This window comes from Candoia aspera, chromosome 9 (genome assembly GCF_035149785.1).
Source record: "Candoia aspera isolate rCanAsp1 chromosome 9, rCanAsp1.hap2, whole genome shotgun sequence".
NCBI classification, from domain to species: domain Eukaryota; kingdom Metazoa; phylum Chordata; class Lepidosauria; order Squamata; family Boidae; genus Candoia; species Candoia aspera.
In genome coordinates, this window is record NC_086161.1 from 12,269,772 (window position 1) to 12,285,188 (window position 15,417).

The following is a 15,417-nucleotide window of genomic DNA, read 5'->3' on the forward strand; positions in this document are numbered from 1 at the left end:
GCTCTGCAGAATGACCAGGTTCACACAACACACTCAGATAGAATGTGGTGGGGGTTGCTAGCCATTTTGGCTAGCTAAATATGCTTTAGAGCCAGTTTGGTGTAGCTGTTAAGGCACCAGCCTAGAGTTCTAGTCCTGCCTTGGGCACAAAGCCAGCTGGGTGACCTTGGGCCAGTCCCCCTCTCTCAGCCCTGCGAAGGAGGCAATGGCAAACCACTTCTGAAAAAGCTTGCCAAGAAAACTGCAGGGACATGTCCAGGCATCTCCAAGAATTAGACACAATTGAACGGATTAAAAAAAAATCCTTAGAGCAGCCTTCTCCAACCAGATGCCAATCAAACATGTTGAATTTCACCCTCTATTGCCCATTGATATCATCTGGGATGAAGGGAGTTGTGGTCCTGCATGTATGGTAGATGCCGGATTGGATAAGTTGCTTTATAGGATACTCTCCCATAAACTAACCATCTGCTTTAAAAAAAGAATGACTGGCCAACAAGCCTAACAATGTGTTTGTTATTAATAAACAGCCTGATTGAATCAGATGAACTAGAAAGTTCCATCATGCTGGAGGCAAGAAGCAGCAGCATGTGGTTCTGGGAATTAACTGAAAGCACTTCTCCAAAGAATGGCCCGTTATTTTCTTCTTGTGGTTATTTCCATGCTTGAGACTGAAATTGCCTTAGATCTTCCTTCTTGCTTGTTAGGTTAACCCTCCCCCTGAGCTTGATGAAGAAAGATACTTCTCTGCTGTTGTCACCGACATCCGACATCCAGGAGCAGAGATTGCAACTGCTCCTTGTCCCCAGCTGCAGATTGTGCAACTGATGGAGGACAAGTCAGAGGTTTTCCAAGACTTTCTGAACCACACAGAGAGCAGACAGTTAGATAAGTTTCCCAGAGCAAAACATGAGCTTTGAAAGGCTTGTAGTATCAGTCAAGCATTAAACAAGAACATGACTCCTGTCTAGTTTTATTATGGAGTAAAAACAGCTGCAGGAAGTAGTAATTTAAGGAGCACTTTTTGGAGTGGAACCCCCAAAGTGACCTTTTCTTCCAGATAAAAGAGTTGAGAATAAACCCACCTATTTAAACATGCAGTGAAAGTAATATATATTTTCCCCTTGACTTCCCAAATACACATGTCTTATTTTAAGAAGGTCTTGCAGTAAATCTATTGATCCAAGAATCAGTTGCAATGCAAAGTGTATCGATCCCAATATGGCAGCCTTCCCAGACCTTGTGCCTTCCAGATGTGGCATTTGGAGAATACCAATTAGGGAAGGCTGCTGTGTGCGTGGTTGTGGATGGTTGTTCATGAAGTACCAATGAACCAGTGTCTTGGGTGGCACTAATTTTGGAGTTATGAAGAATTTATGAAACTCAATTTTATTCTTATATGCAATAGCCAAGGGGATAGGTAAATACAACCTTCTTTGCAAATAAAAGTCTCCTAAAACTTGATGGAGATTTTAAAGCATTCTCACGATGGTCCAAAACCTTTTAAAAATGCTAGATTTTAAAAATTATTTTGGCTGGTCTTTGTTGCCAGCAATACAATGCAATTAAGACATCCTATTCTTAATTTTAAAGGATGTTTCCCATTTGCAACTGGCTGCCAGCAATAGAATGAATATACTATGAACTATTTTTATTTTGAGAGATGTTTTGCATTATAAATCCCCAGAGAATTTCAGTCTCTCTCTCATAACTGCTTGCCACAGGGTATCAAGCAAATGCTTCTTGTATAGAAATTAGCTTGCTCTGTGACCAAAACAGCTCTTGAATCACAGACTTTGACAATAGGGTATCACATACCAAAGTCCTTTAGTTAAAGTATCTTCTGTTTGAAAAGTTGTCCAGTCCAAATGCCTTTGAAAGACAACTGTTAACAGGGGACATTAAGGTCATGTTTAATGGGCGCATGGCACATGCCTTGCGACATCAGCGTGCAAATGAGGCAGCTACACAATTCATGTCAGGTGCATGATGACCTCAAAATGCCTGTGATGCCACTTGCCCCCTTCCCCGCCCCACAGAAGAATGCATAGCCACGATACAATTCACACCTTCACTGTCTTCCCTGCCGTGATAGCACAGATTGCATTTCTGCTGACATTATAACAACTGTTTCTACATTTCCATCCGTAACATGTATCCTACCACATGCCCATCTGATAGATTTATGCATTAGATTTCTATCTTGCTTTTCCTCAAGGCAACACACACATCACTCCTATTCTTCCCCAACCCCACCCTAGGAGGTGGGTTGAGTTGAGTTGAGAGAGAGCCCCAAATCATCCCACTTTGCTCCAATTTCTTCCTGTTTGGGATGGTGGTCATTGCACACTTTCTACTTAGGGAAAACAATAGGAAAGGAGCCACACCCTGAGCTTTAAGGCAGCAATGCAGGGAGGGTGTATTTGGGCAAAACTGCAGAAAGTAATGGCGTGGGACTTGGAATTCCATTATGATCGTCCCCTCATAATTTGAGCATTGAATGTAAACCCATTTTTTTAAAAATCCCAGTGTCAAAGCACTTCTCTATTGCCACTGAGAAAACTAGAAGGGTGTGTCCATATAGTTGCTAGGAGCTGAACTCTATTGAGTTTTATAGACCACTCTGCAACAGGGTTTTCTTTTTTCTTTCTTTCTAGCGTTTTTCCTGCATGTGCAGGGTCTGCTTTATTTTTTTAAAAAATAATTCTAAAGTTGATCTGTTGGCTGCGACAGGGATTGACCAACCAGCTTGTCCCCCAAGCCTGACATTATGGGTTGAGAGGCCCAAAGTCACCCAGCCAGCTTTCATGCTTAAGGTGGGACTAGAACTTATGCCTAAAGTGGGACTAGAACTCACAGTCTCCTGGCTTCTAGTATGGAGCTTTACCACTAGACCAAACTGGCTCTCCAAGCTGGGCTTCCACATCACTCTGAGTTAATACTTTGACATTAAGTCCAGTCGTGTCCGACTCTAGGGGGCGGTGCTCATCTCCGTTTCAAAGCCGAAGAGCCGGCGTTCGTCCGTAGAGACTTCCATGGTCATGTGGCCAGCATGACAGTCACAGAACGCCGTTACCTGCCCACCGAAGCGGTACCTATTAATCTACTCACATTGGCATGTTTTCGAACTGCTAGGTTGGCAGGAGCTGGGACTAGCAACGGGAGCTCACCCCGTCATGCGGATTCGAACCGCCGACCTTTGGATCAGCAAGCTCAGCAGCTCAGCGGTTTAACCCGCAGCGCCACCGCATCCCTAACGAGTTAATACTAGTCTCACACTAAGCAACATTCTCTTCATCCCTCACCTTGTAGCTGGGGACAAAGAAACCTGCCAGCTTTGCTTATTTCCCACTGAAGTGTCTAAAACTGCCGGTTCCTTCAATCCCGTTTACAAAGAATGATAGTGTGTTTGTATCTCCCAAAGACCAAATTACTCCAATTTGCTCCAATTTCTTGGATTGGAGCAAAAATTGGAGCAAAGACCAAGCTTGCTGGCTAGGGAATTCTGGGAGTTGAAGTCCACACATCCTCAAGTTGCCAAGGTTGAGAAACACTACACTAGACCAACTGGTTCTCACTCTGCAACAGTTCTTGGCTGTATTCTAGCATGCTCCTTTACCACCCATCCAGAAATCTAGCAAGTTTGTGGTTTGTTAAGTGAGCTCATAAAACATGGCTTACAAACCACAGTAGCTGGATTTGCGCAACACACCAACCACCAACAGACAAACTACACTTTGGCTTAGTGCAACGTGTGAGCCCAGAGTGTCAACTGATGTTTAGGTCAACTTGTTTTCCTCCTTAAACAGAACAACAATCTGATCCTTGTGCCACAGCCAGTATCTGATCCCATGCTATCGCTTCTCATCAGAGTGGAAGGGGGTTTAACCATCTCAGGATAGGGGCCTGTTACTGTCCAGAAGCTGATGAATGCAGATTCCAGCATTTCTCCTCCTGGGCCTTCTTGGCTAGGCTCCTGGGAGTTGGTGTTGAAGGGGCCCACCTTCAAACTCCATGTTCTACTTGTAAGCATGTAACACAGAACCTCTGACATCACATTTTTGTGGTTGCAAATCAGCGGAGAAGGGGGCAAGTTGGCACAGATGCATTGAGTCAGATGGAATGTTTTTCTGTTTCTCCACCCATCACTTGTCCTTTGTAAGCCCCAGGTGGGGCTGCAGCCAGCAAAGATCACCTGAAAGTCAGGGGAGCCCATATGTGGGAGCAGGAGAAAGAACAGCATGAAAAGCTATGGCACCCCAATCCCCAGATACTACTCAAAGTGCTTCAGAAATCCAGCTCATTTCATTTGCAGTCTGGGACCCTGGATTCCATGCACACTAATCCCTGTATTATTTCTATATCTATATCTGCATGGCTTGTTTTCTCCCAGCTGTTTATTCCTGTTTTTTTTAAAAAATCCTTTGAACTAAAAAATAATAATCTATTCTGAGAATAGGAAAGGGCTGATTTATGATGTGCCAAACTAAAATGTGGTGGTGGTGGTGGTAATGCTGCTTTGAATTCTAGGAGCCCTACCTCTGAAGAGGAAAGGGTTTGTTTTTGTTCCCTTTTAGGCTTCCCAATCCAGAGGAATGTTGGAAAGAAATTACTTAAAGGGACTTGGGATTCTGTCCGTCAGCCTGATTGCTCTTGGAAAAGAGAACAGATTTGCTACGGGGAAGCACTGGCAAACAAAAGACCAACTTTGAAAACAGGCTGAATTTGGCTGGGGGCTGTGGAATAACACAGACACACGCACACATACCCACACACCCCATTTCCCCAGTGCATCCTATGGGGGAGGCAGCTGGGCAGTGGCTGGGAATGTTGCTGCCCCCTCCCTCCCAGGCACATGACCAAGGGAGCATACGCAGCCCACTCCATGCTCTTCCCAGTGTGTGCTTATACATAAACACTCAGAGACACATCATGGGAACATACAGGCAACCTTCTACAGTTGCTCTGATAAAGGGGTTGAAAAGAATTCCAGGAGCCGTGTTCTGCATGCTCCCCCTGACTTGTTTAAAAGTTCACTTAAGTTTTTTTTTTTCTCTCTCCAAGGGATGGAAAAGCAAGAAAATGTTTATCACTGCGGAGAGCAGCTCCTTAATGAAATGCATGCCCAGACCTCCCATGGCTGATTACTCCGGATTCCATGTCAGTGAGACTCTCCTGGGAGAACTAATTGGGAAATCCTAGTTACTGAGCAGCTTCACTGGCCAATTGTCCTGTGATGAGCAGCTGCTGGTGCTGATTGAGAGCTCTGAAATGGAGCTGTGGGGAAGCAGCTAGTTGAATGGATGGTTATGGCATCCTCTGGTACATATGAATGCTCATCTGTCTTTGTTGCTCTCTGGATAGAAATCTAGAAGAAGATTATTGGGAGGGGTTCTGTGAGAGTCCTAGTTTAACTTCTAAAGAGTTCCAGATGGCTCCCACCCTGATGACGTTCAGGAAGCCATTAAAGACTTTTTATCCTCCCAGGCTCTAGGGCAGGGCAAAGGTTGAGTTCCAGTTGGATGGACTTTCTTTGGTTTGATGTTGCTTCTAGGGCCGTTCATGATTCTTTTGTGTCCTTTGTACCCTTTTTAAAAAACTTATTGTAAGTTGCCCAGAGTTATTGGGAGTTGGGTGGGCTATAAATAAATAACAAAGATTTATCCATGGGCTCCATTTAGCAGAAAGGCCTGAAAAATGTAGCACAGCTGGATTTGTACATTTTGAGATAACAGAAGACAAATTACCTTTTATAAGAGGTAAATGAAATAATATAAATGATCCTCCAAAGGGAAGAGCCACAAGGTCTTTCATAATGAACTATTGCACTTCGAACTTTACCACTCAAATGAATGGTCTGTTGTCCAGTTTGCATGATTACTCATGGAATGAATGAATGAATGAATGAACGAACGAATGAAGCAAGCAAGCAGTTTCAGGGCTGTGTGATCCCATTCAGGCTTTAGTAACATTTTGAATATTTTAGAATAGAGCTGAGGAAGACATTTGTTTATCTCCCTGTGGTCTGGCCTTGTCGAAGCAACCTTCCCTGATCTGCTGACCTCCAGATGGGTATGATTATGGCTCTCATTCTCTCCAGTATCACTAATTAGATGTGATAGATGTTGCATCCAACACATCTGGGCTAAGGCAAATCTCCAGAAGTGGATAACAATTCTGAAGAAGTCAGTAAGGAAGAGTCACTGAAGTAAGTCCAAGAGGAAGGCAACTTTTTGGTGGCTGGAGGGTTGCAATGAATGGAGCAATGATTCAAAGTGGGTGGGACAGTCATGCAAATGGGTGGGGCTAAGATTTGAGGGAGGGTGTTAGTTAAAAACAACAGCAGCATTGTCTGTTTTAGGACTCATGGTATGTTTTTATGCTTCCCCTCCCAAAATGGCAGTAAGGAATACTCTGATTTTCAGCACTTGTGATCAGAGAGGCTGGGGAATCCAAAAAGAGACTTGGGGTTGGTTTTGCATCTTGAGATTGCCCATTCCTGATTTACAAGCTGATGAAGAACTAGCTTCTTCTGGAAATATCTGAAGGTCCAGCTTTGAGCAGAAAATTGAGGGCCGTCTCATCCAAATATGAATGTTGTATGACTCTAAGGGCAAAAGATTCTTAAAGCCTTTGAGTTCCCCATTAGCAGGGCCGCAACTGGGGTGGGCAACCGGGGCATGTGCCCCAGGCTCTGCACTGGGGGGGGCGCCAAAATGAGTGCTGGGGGGCGCCAAAATGGGCACGGAATTCATGTTTGCCCCAGGTGACACAGACCCTAGTTGCGGCCCTGCCTGTTAGAGAAGATTGGGATTGCTCCAGAATCTTCTTTGCACTTGGGTCTTAGTTCCTTGGGTAAACCATCTGCTTCATCTTTCTTTGATTTTCACCTCCAGCTTTTTCCTGTTTCATAATCTGTTTACATAATGTGCTGACTAAAGAGTTTTGTTGCTCTTGGAGGCTTTGCTTGCACTCCTTCGTGAAAAACACAATATCCCCGTTTGATCCTTTATTAGGTCTGCTTATGCAGAATACAGGTTTTGGAAGGCTTCTGCATTCCTGATCACAAGCTGAGCCTTGCAAATAAAAGGGGCACCTCAATGTGATCTGTGAGAGACCTGGTGTCAACTCCTGAGAAATCTGGGCAGCTTCCAAGACCCATTGCCAATGATGGATCTGGTTCCCCTTGATTGCTTCTTATCACTCTCTAGAGTGCCACAAAGAGGGATCTAGATCTAAGTGCCCACATTGTCCCTGTCTGTTACCCTAGGGCATGCATGGTAGGAAATTAAATGAGTGGATAGATTTAGTCTGCTAAATGGGCCCACAGACAGAAGAGTTACCCCCATGCCCACGATACTTGACCTGGAGTCCCTCAAGCTCACTGCCAACCTTTGTTCTATGGTATCATGGATGAACAGTGTTCTTCGTTAAGGGCAAGTCATATTGTAATCATTAAGGAGAAGAGAGGGCTATCCTTTTTATTTGGGGGCTGGGGGTTGGAGAGATAAGCTTCCCCAGTTGAATACTCTTGGGGTATGTAGAGTACAGTCATCATCTTTTCCAGCTATCCTGGTTCACCACATCTGTTAAGGGAAAGCAAGCGTAGCATATGAGGCTTCTCTCTCTACAAGGGATGGGAAATTGCTTTGGAAATGCCATCTTCTAGCTGTGGGTTTGTTTTTGCTATCCTACCACATCACCTCCCTCTGAACATTTGTCAGAGAGTTCATCAGTAGAATCACTACAGGAGTTCCAATGCAGAGCCTGTTTAGTTGATAGGATGATATTTTGTACTAACTGGATTCCCATATTGTTCTAAACCATGGTTTATCCCACCATACTTTACTGAATAAATGCCAACTGACAGGGCTTTTACATAACGCTACACCCTAATGGTTGAGTTCGTATCACTTCCTAAGCCAAAACCAAACCATATTTATGACTGCAGGGATATGTGCACCTGGACATGGAGCCTAACCAACTGTTCCATCCAGCCAATATTTTCCACGCTGACTCTGAGTTTGTGAGCAGGAATTCTTCAGTCCCATCTGGAGATGACAACTATTTTCCAGACAAATCCGACTGGTTGATCTGAATTCATAAAGCGTTGAACACCATGCTATTTCTAAATCAAGACTCCATGAGGGATGTCTCCATCACAAATATACTAATGGCTGGCCCATAACCATTCGCTGTTTTTCGTAATTTTTAAAACATCTACTTGATCTCCCTTGTCACCATTCACATCCTAAGAAACACTTCCATTGAGCAGATGAAGCTATGAAGACTGGATCCTACCAGATGGGCACAGGATCATGGTGATATTTCCACAGCCACTTTAACTGGAACAATATAATAAAAACCTCATGTTGTTATGTAATTTCTCAGCAACTTTGGCAAGTAAATCTGGCTCCAGCAAACCCCAGGTGCATCTGAATATTAATCAACTTTCCCATCAATGCCTCTTATCAAGCCAAATCAGAGTTATTTTCCAAAGCTTATGCAATACTGAAGCATGGCCAATAATACCCCTAAAGTCTCCCAGGTTCAGTTCCAATATCTTCCAACTCTTGGCTGATGGCTCTTCTATATTTTGTAGCTAATATTTATCTGTCACAAGGCATCTTGTGTGTATTATTCTCCCAAATCTCAGATGGCTTCTACTGTTGTAACAAACTATGAGGTATAGTTTGGTACAAGTGCCCGGTCAGAAGCACCTATCAAGGCACTTCTGTATTGAAAGGATTTGCGTTGCCTGGGGGACGCCCTAGGGGGCTCCTTTCATGTCCCTGTTAGGTGGGGGTGGTGGGGTGGTGTTTTTCTTTGTTTTATGGACTGGATAAAATGGGGAGTTGTAGCAACCAGCCAGCACAAGGTGGTGCTATTTCCTTCTAAAGCCTACAAAACAGACTATAGCAGCCCTCTCTACCTGTTGAGCTAGAACACCCAGATTTTCCAGCCATCTCAAGAACATCCAGGTGAGGAAGGTTGGAATAAAAGTTTTATGCCAAGACTGTGGTACAGTTGTCACTGTATGCTGAGTTAGTTCATTATTCTGTTGTATTTATTATTAAATGTCTAGTACAATTGTCTGTCCAAATATTTGAGGTAGCTTATAACAATTAAAAAATTAGGAAACAACGGCAAAGTCAATACAGCTAAAATGGAAATTAAAATCAGTATAATTAAATTCAGTTAACAGTTCAGCACTTGGTGAATAAGATGTAGTTTTGCTAGTTTCCTGAAAACCGGGAGGCAAACCCATCTCCTTGCAGAGTGCATTCCATAGCCCAGGAGCCAAACAAGGGTAGACTTTGTCCCACACATAAGATGGACCAGCTTCTGGCAGAGAGGCATCTTTGGAAGGTCCACTCCTGCTGATCTAAGGAACCAGGTAGGTCCACAGTAGAAGAGCTAGGTGCCATCTTATCAGGCCCAACCCCTGAGAACTGTATTAACAAATGCCTATCTTTCCTTCCTCGTGACAATCTGCAGCTTTTCTGGGTGTGTTTCAAAGATCTCAGTCCTACCTACCCACCTACCATATCTATTATCAATTGGCATGCTTACAAAGAAACAGTAACTCCATCAAAGACGGAGACAAAAATGCAGAGACAACCAACAGAGCTGAGAAATGAGAAACAGATCATCAAAAATGGACAGATTGTATCTTCTCTATCAAGGAGACGGAAACATTAAAAAAAAGCACTGAATTTTGGCACCCAGATAATTAGTCTGAAGATGCAGTTATCTAGGAAAACTCAGAAGGGTTGTTTCTAGTCTTAAAACTATTGTTGGAAATGAAAAGGAGTTGAGTGATATTGCCTAAACATCAGGGCACACCAGCACGGATAAATTCAGGATTCCCAGTCTAGTGTTGTTCTGGTGTGAGTATAGGGCAAAGAAAAATCCTGCAATATCTTCACATGACTTCTCTGACTTCACTTTCTTGAAGGGAAAACAATGGTGTGTCTACCCCACCCTTTAAAACAAACACACCAATTTGAACAACATGGGTTCAGAGCATGCCCTACAACAGGAGCTGTTTGCTGACACTTCAGCTAATTGGAAAGCACTCAGAACAGAAATGTATAAGCTTATTGACTATATAATAGGAAAGCCACTGGACTTGTGTGCACCAGCATTATTTGAGAGATTGGCTATACATATTCATCATCTGCACCTCAGATTTCAAACTCTTTGCCACTGGTGTCTCAAGTAAAGATACCTGCCTTTCGATAAATGCTAGCCCACATTTCCAGGTGTCTATGAAGATACCAGCAGTGGAGCATGGCCACCTGGGATGCCCCTCTGGATTGTACCATTTCACCAGCGACAAATAGACGGCAGAGACTTAAATTTGAAACCAGTCATTCTTATCTGGGAGTTGATAAACCAAAGAGGAAAAAAGTAGTCACTACTCTTGCACAGCCAGTATTCAAGTCTTGATCAGCTGAGTCGTACAGACAGTCCCAACCTGACATACATATAAGATAAAATAGTGAGACCCCCTAGATGGGCTACCTTCCCCTCCCCACTTGAATTCTACTCCTTATAGCAAAAGGTTTCTCTGGGATCACTAACATTTTGATGATGCCTTTTGAAACTCTTCTGCATGCAAGGAAAGTTCAGTGCATCCACATGTTGCCTTGTTTGTCCGTGGCAAAACTCTGGTTTTTTTACTCAGTGAGGTCATCAAACAAAGTTCAGAATTATTTAGGTTCATTTCCTTGTGAGTCTGAGCAAAATTTGGAGAATGTGCTTGGACTGAAATGTCCTCTCTGCTTCTAATTGCAGCCAGAGCTATTCATCATTAGTCCAGCTAATATTAGTGACCACCCCCACCCCCAGAGAAAACTTCCTGTGAACTCCTTGGTAGCTGGCAGTTTTGAATGTTAGTATCCACAATAACTGACGCTTTGGTTCTTCTAGCACAGCTTTCCCCATCCAGGGGCCCTCCAAAGTTTTGGAACTACAGCTCCCAGAATGCCATGCTGGCTGAGAGATCTCCAGCTTGGGAAACACTGTCCTGGAAACCTTTTTAAAATGCTAGATTTTTAAAATTATTTTTGGCTGGTCTTTGTTGCCAGCAATACAATGCAATGAAGACATCCTATTCTTAATTTTAAAGGATGTTTCCCATTTGCAACTGGCTGCCAGCAATATAATGAATATACTATGAACTATTTTTATTTTGAGAGAAGTTTTGCATTATAGGTCCCCAGAGAATTTCAGTCTCTCTCTCATAACTGCTTGCCACAGGGTATCAAGCAAATGCTTCTTGTATAGAAATTAGCTTGCTCTGTGACCAAAACAGCTCTTGAATCACAGACTTCGACGATAGGGAAATAATGTGGCTAAATGTCAAGCAGCTTATATTGTTCAACCATATCTGATCTCTTTAACTAAATCAACAAACACAAAGGAGAGAATAGCCAACCTATCACAGTAGATCCAATTTTCTGGACCAGATTTCTCAACCTCGGCAACTTCAAGCTGTGTGGACTTCCGCTCCCAGAATTCTGGGAGTTGAGGTCCATACAGCCTGAAGTTGCCAAGGTTGAGAAACCCTGTTCTGGACTCTTCCATTCCAAATGTTTTGCAGGTTGACATCTGAAAGGTATAGTTCTACACCTGTATGGGAGACATGCTAAGGATGGGGCACCTGAGTGCACATCTTCTTCACATTGTGATGCTGCACTGGAATCCATTGAGCAGGTTGAATGAGTGCTTTTGTGTTCAGGCAGGGAGCCAAGACTGCTATATGTGGTGTGGGACAGCCTCATTTAGTCATTTTTTAAATCAACCTCATTTAGTCATTTTTTAAATCAAAACACTGAGGAACCGTTTTTCAGCCAGAAATGCTCATAGTTTGGCCATGTGTTATGAAGAGATTGATGGGCAAGCCCCCCCCCCAAAAAAAACGAAGAATGACTGTGCTTGGCACAGTTGAGGGAAGTAGAAGATGGGGAAAGACAATGAATAAAATAGATGGATGGGATCAAAGAGATTATGAAATGTCCTTGGAATTGCTACAGGTTATTACTGAGGCAGTTTGACATGATCAACATTTTCCATGCAGTCACCATGAGCTGAACCCTATTCAGTAGCAGCTAATTTTGAGCTATAGACAGTGGATTAGAGAATATCTATATCTCTATATCTAGATACATCTCCCCCTGCTTTCTGGTTTACATTTAAAAGGACATGTTGTATAGGGAAAGGGAAAGGGAAAGGAAACTCTTATCTATCTACCTACCTATCATTTTTATTGAAAATGTTTACACAGATAAAAGATAAACATGAAAATATATAAAGAAAAGTTAGAAGAAAAAGCACAAAAGGCAATACAATTAGAGAAAGAAAAGAAAAAGATAATTAAAGTGACTTCCCATCTTCTTTACAGCAGTTACAAACTAATTATCCCTCCTCTTTCTTGAAGATTACATTAGAAAAATTCCTTCTGTCCATAGTTGACCTTTTTTCAATCAGCAAATCCAGAGATCACCATTTCACTTTTTTTCATTTTCAGCAAAAAGTCCATAAAAGGTTTCCAGTCCTTGATCAAAGTACTTGTTGTTTTATCCCTGAGCAGGAAACTTGCATCTCATCTTTGAGGTGGACACTATTTGTTCCTCCATATTAAGTAGTAAGTTTCTTGGACCGGTTCCAATATGAGGGAAAGCCATTGCATTAACTTCATATTCATGCAACAGGCCTCTGTGTGAAGCATGAGGCTAGATGCAATGGACCTTAAGCCTAATCTAGCAGAGTTTCCTTGTCTTGTCATTACTATGGCACTAAAGTTTTGCACATATGCAAAACCATGTTCAGCACCATTTGAAAAGGATTAGTGCAAGTCACAAGAAAGTATGTCAGAGATCCAAGGAGATTACCACTATATAAAAAAAATGTCTGGTGGATTGATGCCTATAAAAGGCATTGCATCCCATGATTAATGTTGTCATGACATTGTATTTTCTTCTAACTCATAACTGTGGCTGGATCCATTTAATGATATTTGTGAGTCATGCATTCATAACTGCAAAACGCTGAACAGTATTCATATTCTTTGTATTCAAGATCACTTGTTTTGTTTATGTGATTTTAAAAACACACACAAAAAAAGATTATAATTTCTCCTATAAGGAAAGATTCTAAACGGTCAAGAGTCCAAAAGTCATCTCATTTACTACAAGGGTCCAATAGCCTTTTCCTCTTCTCATTGCATTCAGAGTATTTTTCTTTTTCTTTCTTTTTTAATAAGAATTTTATTAAGTTTCAAGCAAAGATAAAACTACAGAAAAACAAAAAACTACAAAGAAAACAAAGAAAACAAAAAAAGTGTGAAAATACAAGAGAATTTTTTTTTCAAAGTTACAAAAAGAGGTGATTTCCGACTTTTAACAGCAAGGATATACAAAAATTTCCATAATCAATCCCTTACTCTATATTAAACCAAAATCACATTATTTCTATAAATCATTCCATTGGCACATTGTAAAAATCACTAGATACAGTTAGTCCCTCCCCTTATATTAGAAGAAATATTAAACCTAAAACCATCCAAATAAACATTTATTTTTTATTATACCTTAATAATTTTAATCCAAATCATTAAAGATAAATAAAATCAGCCAAACCCTAAAAGCAATCCAGATAAATATTCTTTAATCCTTATCCCACTTCAAAATAAACCAGAGCATTTACATATCCCCACAATGAACACAGAGCCTTTTTCTTAAAAAGATCAAACAGCCCAACTGCCCCCCTCAAAAACTGACTTCCCTTCAGGAAATCTCCCATACATAATAACCCCTTCTTTTCTGGCATTCCACCAGAAAAGCAATTTCACTTGTGGCTTGCAGCTCGCTCTCTCCCTTAAATTTCTCCAACTTGACTATCCAATCTTCATCCAGCATTTCAAAAGAAGTCCCAATCTCACTCTTAGAAGAGACATTTCTGTCACTGTTAAAATCCTGTTTCATCCACAGCATCCCCAACCAGATGGCACATTTTAGACCTCATATTTTCCACAGTGTCCTGATGTCTTGCTTAAAAACTTGGTAGGAGTCAGAAAGAATCTGTTTAAAATCTTGGTGGAAGTCAGAGAAGATCTGTTTAAAATCCTCCATGTCTCACACAGTAGATTATGGCATCCCCTAGGAGCTTAACCAATGAAAGTTGAAGATATGAAAGAATTCCGGAATGTGTTTACACAAGCAAAAGTGAGATATGCAGACAGTTCTCAAGGGAAAGTAGAAGCAGAAAGCTGAAGGTTCAAATCAGCTGATTCAACATGTAGGGAAATAGCAATATCTTCAAATTTAGTACAAAAATAATAACAGGGAGAAAATTATTTACTCTCAATCCTCCTTAATATTTAGAGGAAAAACAAAGTCCAAAACTTAAAAAGAAATTTTAAAAAGTAATCCCAAAAATAACAATAAGCACCAAGAGAACCAGTTTCTCCTTGCTGTAGAAAACCTCTCTTAGGGTACGTGTACTTAAAAGAGATATAAATTGGGTGATTTAGAAATGGGGTGGCCAGTCTTAGTGTACCCTTAAGGCTACAGCGCGGCTTGGAAAATGGTGACGTCCCTGCCTCCAAGCTAAGCTCTTACCAGCCGAACGCAAAACACTGTTTGCGATCTTCTGGCTACAAGCAGCCATCCGGAAGGCAGATGGGGTGATTCCTGGTGTTTTCCTTTTTTCCGGAAAACACTCCTGGGCTTCAGGAAAACCTGCCTGAGTCCGAAAAAACTGCCACATTTTCAGTTCTGCCTGCTGAGCCCGCGGGCACAGCTGTTCAGTCCACCATGTCCCCACCGGAAGCCCGTATTCAGAGTATTTTTCTGACTTCTGTTTCTACATTTCATAGCCTTCAATTCTTTGTTTTGTTTTGTTTTGTTTCATTCTGCAGCCTTTCTTTGAATTGGCCAACAGGCAACATGAGCAACTAGTTCATTATTTCACACAACCTATTAACCCCAATGTGGCTTGTCTTGTTTTGGCTTAGCAAGCAGCATGAAAGCTGTGATGAATGTAAATCATAGTTAATGGCACAGCCTACTATGTGAAAGGGGCTGGTGGGATTAAAGCAACCTATAGCTGACTGTGAGGTGTGAGCCTAAAGGTCAGACAATCAATCTCTCTAGCTCTACTGCCTACCCTGCATGAGACCAGCTCTTTGTTCTTCAGCAAAAGCTATAAATACGTTGACCCTTCCTTCTCTTATTGTAGGCTGAGGCCACTTAGCCCAAGTCCAGATCCTCTTTAGAAACCTCTTTGCTGCAACATGGCAGAGTCTAGGATGGGCATACGTTACTAAAGTAGGCAGAAAAGAATGCATTTCTGCTCCAGCTTTGCCCGTAGCTATCTCACAGATGCTTTCTCCTCCAAGCATGGCCTTGG